The 12,599-nt window shown below is 45.1% G+C and overlaps 1 long non-coding RNA gene across 1 annotated transcript; it reads right to left on the bottom strand.

Moving 5' to 3' along the window:
• Window positions 1–8,236: 8,236 nt before the first annotated feature.
• Window positions 8,237–11,875, bottom strand: LOC143933977 (uncharacterized). The gene is made up of 2 exons (XR_013263181.1): window positions 8,937–11,875; window positions 8,237–8,890 (listed from the first exon to the last, which is right to left on the bottom strand). It is a non-coding gene; the product is annotated as an uncharacterized LOC143933977 (long non-coding RNA).
• Between the last annotated feature and the right edge of the window lie 724 nt (window positions 11,876–12,599).

Genomic DNA, 12,599 nt, shown 5'->3' with positions numbered 1-12,599 from the left:
GAGCACAGGCATTAAATGATCAGCGGAAATGCACACAGACTTTCCTGGCCTGCTTCAGGACATCCTGTAAGCCGGGGTACCTGCCCAAGAACCGCTGCACCACCAGGTTAAGGACGTGCGCTACACAGGGCACATGGGTGTCCCTGTCGGAGGGCGGAGAGGAGGTTCGTGCCATTGTCGCAAACCACCATTCCTGGCTTAAGCTGGCATGGCGTCAACCACCTCTCGGCCTGCCCCTGCAGAGCTGACAAAACATCCGCCCCAGTGTGGCTCCTGTCCCCCAAACAAACCAGCGCAAGCATGGCATGGCATCGTTTTGACTGCGTACTTGCGTAGCCCCTGGAACGCCTACGGAGCACCGCTGGTTCTGAAAACAGAGCACTGGAAGAGGCCATGGAGGAAGAAGAAGAGGAGGGGGGGAGGAGAGAGGTGTGTCACAACCAATAGTGGCATTTTGGAGGCGCGGTGGCGGAACAACCTCCAACACTACTGCACCTTGTCCTGCATCCTTCCCAGCTGCCAGAAGAGTGACCCAATGGGCCGTGAAAGACAGGTAACGTCCCTGTCCATGCCTGCTGGACCATGAGTCAGCGGTAATATGCACCTTACCGCTGACCGCCCTGTCCAGCGAGGCAAGGACATTGCCTTCCACATGCTGGTAGAGAGCCGGAATCGCCTTCCGTGAGAAAAAGTGGCGTTTGGGAACCTGCCACTGAGGAACCGCACATTGTACAAACTCACGGAAGGGGGCCGAGTCTACCAACTGAAAAGGCAGCAGTTGAAGTGCTAGCAATTTAGCCAAGCTAGCATTCAACCGCTGGGCATGTGGATGGCTGGGAGTGAACTTCTTTCGCTGGTCCAGCAGCTGGGGCAGGGACATTTGCCTGCTATAATCGGACATGGGTGTACTGCTAGCAGAGTGCCTGGAAGCACTTGGCTGTGACACACCTAATTCTACACCTTCATTCTTCTCAGAGCAGGTTTCAGAGAGGACTGAAGGTCTAGTGGGGTTGGAGATCCCAACTGATGAGGAGCAAGGAGAGGTCCGCTTTGTTCTTTGGTGTGAGTCTTTGAGGTACGCTTGCCAACGAGCTGCATGGCAGGTCAACATATGTCTGGTCAAGCATGTGGTGCCCAAGCGGCTGATGTTTTGGTCACGCGACATACGCTTGAGACATATGTTGCAAATAGCAGCGGTGCGATCTGATGCACTCGTCTCAAAAAAGGCCCACACCAAAGAACTTTTAGAATAACGCGCAAAGGCAGCGCCCTGCACAGGCGGAGCTCTGCGGTGTGATTCAGTCGGTGTGCTGCCCCTAAGCTGGCCCCGGAGGGCATCCTGCCTCGTTGGACATGTGCCTCCTCCTCCTCCTCTCTCCTACCAGGCACCCACGTGGAGTCAGTGCCCTCATCATCCCCTCCTGCTTCATCGCTGTAGCAAACCTGGCAATATGCTGCAGCTTGTGGAACATGACTGCCAGATTGCTGTCCTTTTTGAGCATCCCCTCTCTCTGCATTCACGCTACTGCCTTCCTCTAGCTGAGTGTCATCATCAGAGCCTACAAAACACTGGGCATCCTCCTGGAGCATGTACCCAACACTGTGCTCAAAGAGTTCAGGAGACTCCTCAGGAGGACGTGGTGGGTCTAGGGAAGGAGTCACTGATGATGACATTGAGACGAGGGAAGACGATGCGTTGGCAGCTGCTTTGCTAGTACCCTGAAACTGGGTGAGAGAGGATGAGGAGGATGAAGAGGGCTTGGTCATCCACTCTACAAAGTCGTTGGCATGTTGCGATTCAACATGCCCAGCTGCCGAAAAGAAGGACAAGCGTGTCCCATGGCCACGTGCTGATGACAATGCAGCGTGTCCAAGACCAGCACTGTTGTCTCTAGACACAGAGCCTGCTTGCCTTCTTTTATCGGCTCGCGCATGTCTGCCTCTCCTTTCTGGCCTTCCAGACATGGTAATGGCCTGAAGGGAGTTGGGTAAAACAGCAGTTGGGTAGTGTATATTGTGCTGGAGGCACACAACACCCACTAACTCCTGCAGATGCCTTTATTATAGAACACCAGAGATAAAGGGGTATACTGTAATGGAGTCACACAACACCCACTAAGCCCTGCAGATGGCTCTATTAGAGAACAGCAATAAAGGGTAGATACAGGTGTATATTGTGCTGGAGGCACACAACACCCACTAACTCCTGCAGATGCCTTTATTATAGAACACCAGAGATAAAGGGGTATACTGTAATGGAGTCACACAACACCCACTAACTCCTGCAGATGCCTTTATTATAGAACACCAGAGATAAAGCGGTATATACAGATGTATACTGTGCTGTGCTGGAGGCACACACAACTTCCAATAACTCCTGCAGATGGCAAGTGGGCTCAAATATATAAGAGCTATGTAGGTGGATATAGCGGTGTGTACTGGGTACAGAGCACGCAGACAGCACGCACAAGCTCCTAACACTACTGACTGCAAGCTCTATTATAAAAGATAGATCACTAGCTATATAGGTGAGGTGAATATAGCGGTGTATACTGCGGTCAGGGCATGCAGACAACAACCACTACAGAAGAGCAAGATCGAAAATCAGCCGATAACGATCGGTGTATACTGTGTTGAAGGTACACAGAACACCCACTAACTGCTTCAGACGCCAACACACTACACAAGGCCGCCGCGCTGGCGGCCTTATATAGTGTGGGGCGTGTACTACACAGCCTGAGCTATGATTGGCCACAGGCATCCTGCCTGTGGCCAATCATGGCTCTCCTCGCTGCTGGCGCTGTGATTGGCCAAGCATGCGGGGTCACAGTGCATGCTTGGCCAATCATGAGCCAGCAATGCACTGTGATGATGCAGTGCATTGTGGGCCATGAGCGCCACACGAATTTGGCGCGAATGGCCCATAACGTTCGGAATTCGCCGAACGGGCGAACAGCCGATGTTCGAGTCGAACGTATGTTCGACTCGAACGCGAAGCTCATCCCTACTAACCACTAAAGCTGAGAGACTGTGTCTCTGACTGTCAATGTCAGTAGTATTTGTTTAGGGGGTAATTGGACAGGAAGGCCTCAGTTAACCATGAATGTATTAGATTTGGGGCACCTATGTGAGGGACAGGGGGAATGACCACCAGTGTAAGAGGTGAGGGATACCTAGCTGAGCACTGATGTAAGAGGCTTCACTGTCCAGTGATGTCCAGGGGGAGGGTGCATTGGGTGCATTCCTGACCAGAGGATGTGCTGGGAAGGGGCGCTTCACCAACCAGTAATATCAATATCCAGGGACCTTAGGAATCAGGTGTACCTTGCTGACCACCAATGTAAGTGTTGCAAGACATCTCACAGACCACTGATGTAAGTGTTCGGTGCTCCTCGCTGACTAATGATGTAACACAATATTACCAGAAAAGAAAAATTTACTTTTGCAGCACCATAACTACTATTAGCTTAAAATTAGATATCTTTGTTGCAACATATTTGGTATCAATGGTGTAAGGTGTAGGGGTATGGTGTAGGGATGCCTCTAAGACGAGCAATGTAAGTAGTTACTGACCACCAATGTCAGGGGTGGGGAACACCTCACTGACCACCATGTAAGGGGTGGGAGTTGCTTTGCTGACCACTGATGTAGGGGTTGGGGAGTGCTTGACTGACCACTGATGCCCAGGAAGGGAGAGCATCATCACCAGCAGATTTCAGGTGTTGGGGTGGCCCACTCATCAGCAATGACCAGGGTGTAAGCAACTCATTGACCAGCAACGTGAGGGGTTTGTGTGCCTTACTGACCAACAGCAACAAGGGCAGGGGAGCATTTATGGTCAGCAATATTAGGGGTAGCAGATGCCTTGCTGTGTAGCAATGTCTGCGGTGTGGAAAGCTTGCTGACCAGATGTGTCTAGGGTAGGAATTGCTTGCTATTCAGTGGATGTCCAGCCTGGGGGCATTTCGCTGAATAGCGATGACAAGGGCACCTCTCTGGTAAATGCATTTTATAGCATATTCCCAGTTTTCTCTGCTTTGAAGAAATATCTGTTTGTTTCACTATGTCCATTGCTGTTGATCCAAGTGAATAAGGCCGTTCTGTAAATAGGCTTGTGGCTGCGTTACACTGTTCTCAATGAAAGACCACCTGGCTCTAAAAAAAGAGAACACAAGTGTAAAAGAACCTTTAAATTAAAACTAAGAGTAAAACTTTCTTCCTCCCTTTTGGTTAGACCATATTCACACGTCACGCTACATGTATAAAGCAGCCAGGGGTGGACTGACAACTTACGGGGCCCCCGGGCAATAGGAGATTATGAGGCCCCCAGGCAATCCAAGATTATGGAGCCACACAGTATACACACACACAGTATACAATCACACAGTATACACAGACATGTTTCTATTGGCTGAGAAGGTACTGGAGAGGTGGGGCAGCTATAATCTCGGGATTTTTTTAGATCAAAAGGATGTCGGTAAGGGACATTTCAGAGGCAGATGTAAAAAAAAAAAGATTTTTACATACTGTCCCTGGTTTTACTGAGGCTGGCAACCCTGATGGGGCCCCCTAGTGGCTCGGGGGCCTCGGGCAGTGCCCGAGTGGCCCAATGGTCAGTCCGCCCCTGAAAGCAGCCCATCCATTTCAATGGATTTCCCTATGTACAACATATGCAACAAAGTAGCTCAGGCACCTTTTTTGAGCTTCAAGCTCCTTGCATTTTAAGTGCACATTTTGCCACATCTGTCACGCTAAATCCCAAGTGTGAATATAACCTTAGAGGATGGGAGGGTTATAACCCCTGTCAGGTTGGTTTTGCCATATGTGTCCCACTGGGGAGATCTCCCTTCACTTCCTGTTCTATAACTGCAACAGGAAGTGAGAGGAGATCCCTGCAAAGTGAGGATATTCCTGGCAGTCACTATAACTAGTGTCCCCATTAGAAGATTTTGTCTCTATTTCTGTTCTGGTGTCAACCCAAAACTTTGGATTTTCTTTTATTTTCACTTTTGATGATACGGGTAAACAGGACAAATAGAGAAGGGGAATCTCCCTAGCACGCGCACAGGCAGAAATAAATCCAAACAGGGGTTCTAATCCCTCTTCACTCGATTTGAAACAATAACTAAAAGTGATACTAAAGTCTTTGTTAATTTTAAAGCAAACAAAACCACATGTTATACTTACCTGCTCTGTGCAGTGGTTTTGCATAGAACAGCTCCGATCCTCCTCCTCTCAGGTCCCTTTTCAGTGCTCTTGGCCCCTCCCTCCTGCTGAGTGCCCCCACAGCAAGCAGCTTGTTATGGGGGCCCCCGAACTGAGTCGAGCCACAGCTCTGTGTGTCCCTCTCTCTCGTGATTAGCTAACTGACTTTGATTGATAGCAGGGGGAGCCAATGGTGCCAGTGCTGTGTGTAAGCCAATCAGTAGGGAGAGTCCTGGACAAACGAGGCACTCGTGGACATCGCTGGATAGAGATGGGGCTCAGGTAAGTATTAGGGGGGCTGTTATTGCAATTATCATAATGCATAATGCATTAAGATTAAAAAAAAAAAAACTTTTACAACCACTTTAAGTTTTCCCTTAGATATATTTTAACACTGTGGTTGACAGATGTTCTAATCCCTTCTCCACTCCATCCAAACTGAAAAAAATGATTTTAGTTATACTTAAAGAGGAGGGCCGGTTTAAAAAAAATAAAATAAAAGTTAGCAGCTGCAAACACTGTAGCTGCTGACTTAATAAGCACACTTACCTGTCCAGGGCGCCCGCGATGTCGGCCGCCCGAGGCTGACCCATCCCTCAGCTCTCGGGTCCCGGCGCCGCCATTTTGGCTAAGGGAAACAGGCAGTGGAGCCTTGCGGCTTCACTGCCCGTTTCCTACTGCGCATGCGCGAGTCGTGCAGCGCTTTGTGAATGGGACGCGCTGTGTTCTGGGACACACAGTTCCCAGAACACAGCGCGACCCATTACCCAGAAGACGCAGCACAGAGGAGAGAAGACAGAAGATCTCCGCGGAGGAGGAAGAGGCAGATTAGGATGATGTGCCTAGCAACAGGTATTTCTGATAAGTTAAAAAAAAAAATCATTTTTTTTCTGATTTATTTTTTTATTTTTAATGTATTTTTTTTTTCAGGGTAGCCCTCCACTTTAAATTTTACTACAGCATTGCTATTGTTATATTATAGCACTTATTATATAGTGTAATGTAAATATTGTTGTTAGAAAGGATTTTTCTTTCTGTGTGCTTTTCACATTTATCCTGCAGGTGGCGAGCTTGCTCTACTAAACCTTCATAATTTTGTTAGATCACATTGAGATCAGCAATGTAATGTGGGCAATTATAGACAATATGTATTCATGAAAGACAACATTTTACAAATCTTACACAGATATTTTAAAATACATTGACTAGAGTTAAAATTTACAACAGAATTTGAAAGCAAATTCAGGTGTGTGGTATATTCAACTGCTCAACTGAATGCTAAGCAGATCAGTGCAGCCATGTTCAATCATCTGTGAGTGAGAAGTAGGTATTTTTGACCCTATAGATTTTTTTTTCCATACTCTATTAGACATTGTTTTTCCTTTTTTTTTTTACAACACAATTACACATAAACACTTTACAACCACTAACAATTAAAATTTTTCTCTGACCCATATCATTTCCCCTATAACCCTATTAACACCTTTGACCTAAAGAGAATTTTTTCCATCACAGGTTTGCACAGCGATTATTCGCCTGTTGTTTATAGCGCAAAAACATATTGCACAAAGATAGATATCCGAGACACCCCCCCCCCCCCCCCCAACTCACTCTCTATGGGTTAATGCAGTGAACAAAGTTGTACAAAAAGAACATATGGTATACCAAAATAGAGGCAACCCAGGTAAATTTATAAAAATATGGGATAAATGGTTGAATGGAGGTGGTTCCTCTACAATTATTAAGAGAGAGGTTACTAGGTATGGGATAATAAAACACAGAATATTGGGCAATATTTGAATAAAGCACAAAATGTAATATCATGCCCCATAGACTTTAAAAGGAGCACCTGAAAAATGTGCGTTTTTGCCTGAAAAGGCACTCCATTATGATGATCAAGGTTCAGGAGAGCAGTATTTTTAATATAGAGCCAAGGTCAAGAACACAGAGACATGACCTCAAACTAGCAGGTGGAAAGTTCAGAACTAATCTTAATCCTCGTACACAGGGTACGATTGTTGGCCAAACCAGTGTCTGATTTTTTTCAAAAGGGAGTGTGCCAGGAACTTGTCTTGCATACAAACGATACACAATTGTCGGCCAACAAACACGAACATAGTGACGTACTACAAGGAATTTCAGCTCTTGAGTGCCGTTCTTTTGGCCCCTTCTGCTAATTCCGTATTTGGCGAGCATTGATTCCGAGCATGCGTGTTTGTACTTTTGAATTTTGTGTGACGGATTTGTGTACTGACCATACGAAAATCTGATGTCAAACCGTTGTCCACCAAAAATGTAATAGCCTGTCATCCAACATTTGTTGGCCGAAAGTTGGACAACAAACGTCAAAAGGAGCGTACTAACGGTAAGATTTTAGGACAACAGTGTGTCAGCCAACAATCGCATTGTGTGTTACGAGGCTTTAGAAAGTTTTATTTTACCAAAAGTGTAGTTGGAATAGACTTCCAGCAGTAGTAGTGAGTATGTCAACAGTAGATGGATTCAAACATGCTTGGGACAAAAAGAGCTATACAGATCTAGACAAAAAAGAACAAAAAAAATAAAACAAAAGGAAAAAAAGCCTGCCTCCCAAAAAAATAAAAATAAAAAACAAAGAGCACACACGATGGACCACGTGGTCTTTTTTTCTGTCATTACTTTTCTATGTTTCTATAGGTGATAAAATGAGCAACTCTGCTCCTGTACTACATGTTGTGCAAGAAACACACAATACTTAACTTAACTATGTAACTAGTAACCTACTATGTAACTATGTAATATATGTACACAGAAATGCGCAATAAATCACTCTGTGCCATACAATCTCCATCTCATGCTTCATTGTCTGCACAACTTCATCTTTCTGCATCACAGGATTTACTTTGAGCCAGTACCCCTTTTCATGCATACAATATAATAAACTACATAAAGTATTAGTATAAATACTAAAAACATGAATAAGAACACATAGCATGATGTTAAACTAAAATTTATCATGTTAGATATTAGACACAAATATCTCTTACACACATTGGATTTTAAGATTTATTTTTATTATTTATATTTTATACAGTGGAAAATGATTCTGTGTACTTTACAGATTATGCTAAATAATTAACCTCAATACCTGTCCCGAAACAGCCCACTACAAAATTGTATCTGGCTGGCAGCTAGAGGTATCCTCAGTGTGCAAAGATTATCATAGTTACATTACATAGACGAGGTTGAAAAAAGACACAAGTCTATCAAGTCTAACCTATGTGTGTGATTAAATGTCAGTAAATGATTCAGGTCTGCAAAGGCTATGTAAGGGAGATTCTGATAGGAAACCTGATATAAAGGGCACACCAATGGGGACCCTGATGTAAGGGGAAATCCAGTGGTGATCCTGATGTATGGAGCACTCTGATTGGGACTGGGATGTAAGGGTGGGACTTTGATGGGGACCCTGATGTAAAGGGGTATGTGATGGGGACCCTGATGAAAGGAGAGACTCTGATGTAAGCGGGGATTATGATGGGGAACCTGTTGTAAATGGGGTCTCTGATGCAAGGGGGACTCCATTGGGGAAACCTGATGTAAGAGGGGTACTTTAATATAAGGAAGGATTATGATAGGGACCCTGATGTAATAGGGATCCTTGATGGAAGGGAGACTCTGATGGGGACCCTGATGTAATAGGGACCTTGATGGAAGGGAAACTCTGATGGGGACCCTGATGTAATAGGGACCTTAATGGAAGGGAAACTCTGATGGGGACCCTGATAGAAGGGGGACTCTGATGGAAGGCAAACTCAGATGGGGACCCTGATGTAACAGGGACCTTGATGGAAGGCAAACTCTGATGGGGACCCTGATGTAATAGGGACCTTGATGGAAGGGAAACTCTGATGGGGACTCTGATGAAATGGGGAATCCTGATTATGATTGGGACTAAACCACTGTTTTTAACGCATACTGTTAGACAGGATAATTTGGTTGGTTGCAGGCTGGTTGGTGAGTTGATCTGGGAATTCCTTTGGTTTTGTTTTGCATATGTTGCCCTGCCACATGCTCCTAGCTGCAAAGGCCAGTTATAGGTGAGGGCAATGGCCATTTGTTTGTACTGTCGGAATTAGGGTTGCCACCTCATCCCTTTAAACCTAAACACATATGAATTACAGAGGTTCTGAGGATGATTAGATGCAGATAAGGCACCAAGTGAATTTAATTACCAACTTAATCAGCCACAGAACCTATTTAATTAATATGTGTTCACGTTTAAAGGGATGAGGAGGCAACCCTAGTCGGAATACGGGGGAGAGGAAGCATTGGACACATTCACTGCCATTGTGCAATATGCTGGGTATCCGGTGCACCCCTGTGCCTTTAAGGAGGGCTGGGCTCCCTCCAGGCTCACTTGCCCTTTACCTATCCATTATAATGCATGTGCTATTCCACTTTGGAGGCTCTCAAAATTTAGAGTAAGGCTTGGTTCACATATGTGCAAATTGGATGCATTTTTAACCGCATCCAATTCACATGACATGTGAATAGCTTTTAAAAAGGAAGTAAACCCTAATGGGTTTACTTCCTCTTTCATTCCCTGCATCGCATAGTAGTCCATTATGTGTCACTTACCTGACACAGGAGCCAGCGAAGTCACCACTGCCCCCTGTAGTCCAGAGCATCCATCTTCTCGTGGGTCTCGCTGCTCCGCCGCTGTCATCCGGCGAAGCCGCGATGAAGTCACTCCCGCACATGCGCAAGGTAGCTGCCACTCGCGGCATATCGCTGTTGACCGCGGCGCGCTCAGTGCGCCGTAGACAGTGGTGCCTGTCTTTTGGCAAATACACGGTTTAGGAGATATTTCTTGGACCTACAGGTAAGCCTTAATCTAGGCTTACCTGTAGGTCAAAGTGCGTTGTAAGGGTTTACAACCATTTTAATGTAGCCAGTTCACACATCTGCGGGATGGCCACGGTGCAGTTTCAAAAAGGGTCCTGTGCGTTTTTGGGTCAGTTTCAGGTGCCGTTTCAGTTAAAAATTTGCACCTGAATCACTCCTGAATAGGTGAACAGAAATGCACCAGACTGCTGCACTGAAAACACGGCTGCATATGTGTGAATGCAGCCTTAGAACTGCAGATAATACCGGGGTGCTTTGACGTGGCTCTGCAGCTTACGCATGTATTTGCAAATGTGTGCAGACTAAACTCCTGTTTTTAACGCATACTGTTAGACAGGTTAAATCTTTGGTTTCCTTTTGATTATGATATGTAGGGATGAGCTTCGAGTTCGAGACGAACTGTTCGACTCGAGCATTGCCTGTTCGCCTATTCAGTGAACAGTGAACAATTTGAGCTGTTCGCGGCAAATTCGAAAAGCCGGAACACCCTGTACAAGTCTATGGGAGAAATCTAAAGTGCTAATTTTAAAGGCTAATATGCAAGTTACTGTCCTAAAAAGTGTTTGGGGACCCAGGTCCTGCCCCAGGGGACATGGATCAATGCAAAAAAAAAGTTTTAAAAACGCCCGTTTTTTCAGGAGCAGTGATTTTAATAATGATTAAAGTGAAACAATAAAAGTGTAATATTCCTTTAAATTTCGTACCTGGGGGGTGTGTATAGTATGCCTGTGAAGGGGCGCATGTTTCCCGTGCTTAGAACTGTCCCTGCACAAAGTGTCATTTCGCAAGGAAAAAAAGTCTTTAAAAATCACTTTTTGTCGGCTAGATTGTGAATGTTCGAGTCCCATAGACTTTAATAGGGTTCTAAAGTTCACACAAAGTTTAGGTCTGTTCGCAGGTTCTGGTGCGAACCGAACAGGGGGGTGTTCGGCTCATCCTTTATGACATGGACCCTGTTGTAGGCGCCGGAGCCCGCAATACCCGGAAGTAACTTCGGGAGTGATGTCACCGGCCGGAGTGTGTATGGGGACTGCTACAGGGGCTTTAATCTAAGTTGAGTATTTCATAATGCATGCATGCTAGCTCAGTATGCCTTTGTCTTGCAGTTTTTTTAATTTATTTTTTATTGTGGGTTTACAACCACTTTAAGTTTAAGTTAAGTTTCAGCTGGAATTTTGGAGCTCAGTATTTGCTATACTAATCCACATTATCATCATACAATTATACAAGATTGGCTTCAGTTGTAGAGATAGATGCGGGATCCTCCATTCCATCCTTTCAGCCATCCTTTGTACCAGGGCTCTCACATTCACTCTGGTACAAGGGTTGGGAGACAGGAAGGCCGGACGGGGACGGCGCTTCGCTCACACAATGCCGTGGCTTGTCACAGATCTGTAATAAAGAGAAGAACAGAGTCACTTAATAGTCAGCTGCTGCTAATGCTTCTTATTAATATGAATAAGCGGAGGGAGTGGTAATAAATTATTTCCGACATTACTTATACATGGTCTGTGTCACTGGCCAATCAAGGTAAAAGCCATACAGAGTGACAGTGCATGTGCTTTGCATTAGTGGAATGGGGTGATGGCACATATACAGGATGACAGAACAGCTTTGCCTTAAAAAGCTTTTGTGTCATGGCAGAGAAGCGGGAGAAAACACAATCGGCTTTATTAAATCAGACATTGCGAAAAGAGACGATGATGTGCAAACTACCATAACCCATAGCAACCAATTACATTTGCTTTATTGAGAGATGAATTCTGATCGCTTAGTATGGATTATTGCACACTCTTTTGCCTATTTAGGTTTAACGTACACAAGCATTACAGATTAACTTGAAGTTAAAGTGATTGTGTTGTAAAACAACCTATTCAGTTTAAAATAGAAATGAAAGGCAAAACCTTTTTGTATGGATATAAAAAAAAAAACATTATTATATTAATATTATTATTATAAATATCCTTTTTTACTTTTTTTGTGAAAAAAAAAAGAAAGTGATTACATTCCCTCTGTTCTTGGCTGCATAAGAGCTGGTGGGAGGAGAAGCAACAGCACATTGAGCTTCCCAGTGAATGGCTATGTGGTGGAGAGGGGGGGGGGGTGTCAGGAGAAGTTGGATCATTGGAGGAGAGCAGGCTGAGATCGCAGCTAGAGAACTGATCACGGTGTGCTCTCCTGCTTAGTGTGGCGAGTTTTAATAGGAAAGCAGAGGGACTGGCAGGAACACCAGGGATTTCACACAAAGGAAGCAATATAAAGAGAACTGGATACTTTCTCATACAAGTACATGATATAGCAATCACAAATCAGGAATATGAAGTGTTGGGGTAACAAACGCTTTAAAATAATACTGTGGTGCTGGAAATCCAACATTTCAAAAAATACCAATTGATAGAAGCTCCTTTTACAGCTGAATGCCAGGGAACTTGCAAATTCTCCCTTGCAGTGGGTCTGTGCCTGAGCTGCAAGGGTTAGCTGCTTTTTTACTCTATGGGTTTCAAAAA

Source organism: Lithobates pipiens, unplaced genomic scaffold, assembly GCF_037356315.1.
Source record: "Lithobates pipiens isolate NorthernLeopardFrog02 unplaced genomic scaffold, aLitPip1_a1.2 Scaffold_27, whole genome shotgun sequence".
In the NCBI taxonomy this organism is placed as follows: domain Eukaryota; kingdom Metazoa; phylum Chordata; class Amphibia; order Anura; family Ranidae; genus Lithobates; species Lithobates pipiens.
The sequence above is the reverse complement of the archived record's forward strand: the minus strand, read 5'-3'. Positions and strand labels throughout refer to the sequence as shown.